This window comes from Zingiber officinale, chromosome 4A (genome assembly GCF_018446385.1).
Source record: "Zingiber officinale cultivar Zhangliang chromosome 4A, Zo_v1.1, whole genome shotgun sequence".
Lineage (NCBI taxonomy): Eukaryota > Viridiplantae > Streptophyta > Magnoliopsida > Zingiberales > Zingiberaceae > Zingiber > Zingiber officinale.
In genome coordinates this window covers 82,434,160-82,438,524 of record NC_055992.1, presented here as the reverse complement: position 1 = coordinate 82,438,524, position 4,365 = coordinate 82,434,160, and the positions used below count along the sequence as shown (strand labels likewise).

The 4,365-nt window shown below is 38.0% G+C and overlaps 1 non-coding gene across 1 annotated transcript; it reads left to right on the top strand.

The window, feature by feature from the left end:
* The first annotated feature begins 3,013 nt into the window (after nt 1-3,013).
* On the top strand, nt 3,014-3,119 carry LOC121974017. The gene has a single exon (XR_006109903.1). It is a non-coding gene; the product is annotated as a small nucleolar RNA R71 (small nucleolar RNA).
* The last annotated feature ends 1,246 nt before the right edge of the window (nt 3,120-4,365 follow it).

The following is a 4,365-nucleotide window of genomic DNA, read 5'->3' as shown; positions in this document are numbered from 1 at the left end:
AATACAAATCTATAAGTCTTACTGATCCCTCTTTGTCCTCCCTTCCAAATATAGTGTTTTTCATGAATAAGTAAGCATATTTAAAAATAGGATTGATAATTTGGAAAACTCTAGAATTATGAGGATCAAATAGCGGTTGTTCAGAAATTTGTCGCCAAAAATGTGAATTCTCAAATTGGGGCAAAATCACACACACATCATTCTTTGGCAATTCATAACAAGTATTAAAATCTCCCAACGTCCATTCATAACTTTCATTAAACAAACGAAATTTAACCTTCCCCCCACCTTGAACATTATCAACCTCTATTGAGCTTAAAAATTCAAAAACAACTCTAGGATAAGTAGGATATTTTATGTTCACTAAACCACTCCATCCTATCCTTTCAAATAACCAAACTAAATCATCCTTAAACCCCAAAGTTTCTAAAGTTTCAACATCAAGAAACCTAGTGCCTAAAAGAGGTCGTTTACATAAAGAAGAATATCTATACCGTTGCTCATCACTAGAGAAAACAATACCAAAGTCATTAGAAATACCTTTAAAGCAAACATTCCTCTCCTTTCTTGCAACCACCTTCTCCTTCCCTTTTCTTATGGCCGAAATCTCCTCAATCACATTTTCCATGGAAGAAAATCAAATCTCCTTAAGAAGAATGAGAAAGAAAAATTAGAAGAAGTAGTTTAAACCTTTAGAAATGGGAAAATAGGAAAGAGGAACGAGCGGCGGTACACGGCCGTGTGCCGCCCACACCCCGTGCCCTAATTCCCTAAAAAGATATGGATCAGGCCGTGTGATATCACACGGCCATATTCATTTCTCATCGCACGGCCGTGTCTGTGACACGGCCCCCTTCTCTTTCTTCTCTGGATTCCAGACACGGGCCGTGTCTAGGATACGACCTCTCCATCTTTCTTCTCGAAATTCTTTGCACGGCCGTGTTTGGAACACGGCCTAGACCTTTTTCTCCTCGGGATTCTTTACACGGCCGTGTCTGGATGACACGACCCAAGCACTTCCCTTCTCTGCAACCTTTGCCTGGCCGTGTATAGCACACGGCCAGGCTCTGTTTTGCACCTAACCTGAAAACAAAATCAAAAGAATGCATCAAACTAAAAGAAATTAAAATACAAATCAAAACTAACTAAAAGAACCCTTGGGTTGCCTCCCAAGAAGCGCTTGTTTAAGGTCTTTAGCTCGACCAAACTTGATCATTCACTTCTTTTCCTCGCCCTTGGAGGACAGATATACTTTTCGTTTTTGTTGGGAGATCTTCTCCCAACATCTTCCACCACATTGTCTCCTTCGTTTGGTGGCCTTCCATGAGGATGGAAATTCCATTCCTCAAGTTTATAAATGCTTGTCCTGCTACAAGCATTTAAAAGAGACGAGACATGGTTAGAGATATTAGATAAATCATATTCAAACCTTTTCTTACCAATTACCAAAGAAAGCTTATGATTTTTGACATCAATTATAGCTCCAGCTGTAGCAAGGAAAGGTCTTCCTAATATGATAGGAATCCTGGGGTCCTCTTCCATGTCCAACACGACAAAATCTGTGGGAATAACATTCCCATCCACCTCTACTGGCACATCTTCTATAATACCCAAAGGGTACCTGCAGGAATGATCGGCAAGTTGAAGTGCCATAGTAGTAAGTTTAATGTTTTTGAGACCTAATTTATTACAAATTGAATAGGGAATGAGGCTAACACTTGCCCCCAAATCACAAAAAGCTTTTTCAAAAAATTCTTTTCCTATGTTGCAAGGAATATAAAAGCTCCCTGGGTCCTTTAGTTTTGGGGAAGTGTTCTTCTCCAAAATAGCACTGCATTCCTCACTAAGCGCAATGGTCTCAACCTCTCCTCTTCTTCTATTGTTTGACATGAGATCCTTCAGGAATTTGGCAAATCTAGGCATTTGAAGAATAGCATCAATAAGAGGTACCTCTACACAAATTTCCTTAACTTTTTCTAAAAACTTGCCAAATTCTTCATCTTTCTTGAGCATTGTAAGTCTCTGAGGAAAAGGGACAGCTTTGCTCTGATGGTTCAGTGGGAGAGTCTCTTCAACCTCAATGGTACTCTCCTCATTAACTTGAATCTGATTTGGTATAAGAGGAGAGAACTCTTCTTCTTTTTGTATCCCTTTTGGAGCAGTCACTTGGGAGTCTCCCAAGGTCCGTCCGCTCCTAAGCTCAATTCTATTGCAATGCTCCATAGGATTCACATAAGGTTTTCCTGGAAGTTGTCCTAGTGCTCTGGATGATGAGGAAGCTAGTTGGGCAATTTGACTATCCTGGATCTTTTGATGCTTTTCAGAATTATCCATTCTCTGAATGAGCTTTGCTAAATCTTACTTCATTTCATTTTGACTTGAGATAATTTCTTCAAGCATCTTTTCAATATTTGACTTTGGTAAGCCTTGAGAAGATAGATGTTGAAAATTTTGTTGCCCAGCTTGAAAATTTGGTCTTGCCCCCATAGATGGTCCTTGATCTTGATTATTTCTGTAAGAAAAATTGGGATGGCTCTTCCATCCAGGGTTATAAGTATTTGAGTATGGGTTGTTCTGCCTTTGATTGTAACTCATAATTGCATCACATTGTTCTAGTTGATTGATTTGTGCAGTGATAGCTCCCAATGGACATGAGTCATTTGAGTGCTCTGAACTCCCACATACTTCACAAGATGTGCTAATAGCATTGACCATATTAGCACTAGTCCCCATATTCTCAAATTTCTTTGTAAGAGCGTCCAATTTTGCAGACAAAAGAGTGACTGCATCTACATCAAACTTCCCTGATGCTTTAATTGTTGGGTTTATAGAAGAATAGCCACCACTTCTTTCATTTGTCCATTGATGATGATTTCGTGCTACATTGTCAATAATTTCTTCAGCTTCATCTAAACTTTTATTCATAAGTGCCCCTCCAGCAGCTGAATCAAGGGACACTTTGGTATGATAGTTGATACCATTATAAAAAGTGTGCAACACTAACCATCTTTCCAACCCATGATGTGGGCATTGTCTGAGCATACTATTATATCTATCCCATGCTTCAAAAAGAGATTCTGAGTCAGTTTGCTTGAAGCTTGCAATTAAATTCCTCATATGAGCTGTTTTGCTTGGTGGATAGAATTTATCAAGAAACTGTTGCTCACACTGCTCCCAAGTGGTGATGCTATTAGGGGCCAAAGAATTCAGCCATTGCTTTGCCCTATCTCTTAAAGAAAGCCCAAATAATAATAATCTAACTGCTTCTGAAGGAACTCCATTCATTTTCATGGTACCACATATATCATAAAAGACCTCTAAGTGTTGATTGGGGTCTTCATGAGGTCCTCCACCAAATTGGTTCTGCTGCACCATAGATATAATTGCGGGTTTGATCTCAAAGTTATTAGCTTCCACTGAAGGTCTTGAAATACTAGATCGAAAACCTCTTGCATAAGGTGCAGCATAATCCTTGAGTGGTCTATTCGCCATGTTCAAATGTTCCTGTTCTTCAATTTGCCTTTGCAGAATTTTTCTTTTATGGAAAGTTCTGTCAATCTCAGGGTCAAAAGGAAAGAATTCCCCTACAAAGTTAGATCTTCGCATACACAAGAACAAGATAGCAAATGATAATTCAATAGAAAAAGAAAAAAAATAAAAGAATAAAAAATACAGAATTGAATTTGTACAAAAAGAATTAACAAGAAGTAAAAGTTATACAAGAAAGTAAAAACAGAAATCTAATGATTAGTTACAACTATGCAATATGAAAGGAAAACAAATGTTATGTTTAGTCTAACTCAATTGATAATTCCTAATGTTATAGCACAGTCCCCGGCAACGACGCCAAAAACTTGTTACGCTCCGCAAGTGTACGGAAATGTCGCAAGTAATATAAAAAATTATCGTATCCACAGGGACTGGAATAAGCACTAGAAATGTCTCAATACGAATTAGCTAAACAACTATCCAATTGTTTCAAATGCAAAGTGAAGGTAAACAAATCTAATATTAAAGATCAACAAACAAGAGTTTAGTGTTTTGGGTTATGATAAAGGGAGATTCTAGGAGTTTCGGTTTCTTTGTAAGATTTCTTGAATGTAAATGGTTCACCAATTCTTATCCCTCAATTGCCAAACACTTGTAGAAAGTTGCCGGTTCTCTCTTGCAATAGATAACCGGCTAAGGACTGAGAAATGTATCTAAATATGATCAATTAGACGTGAACCTACGTTGTCCTTACACAGAAGCGCACCTATTACTATGCCTTCCTCGGATATCAACATAGAAGCCCACAACTTATTAATCTATCAAGATACAAGAAACTAATCACAAGATCCATCCTACTCTCTTGAATATTCCTAT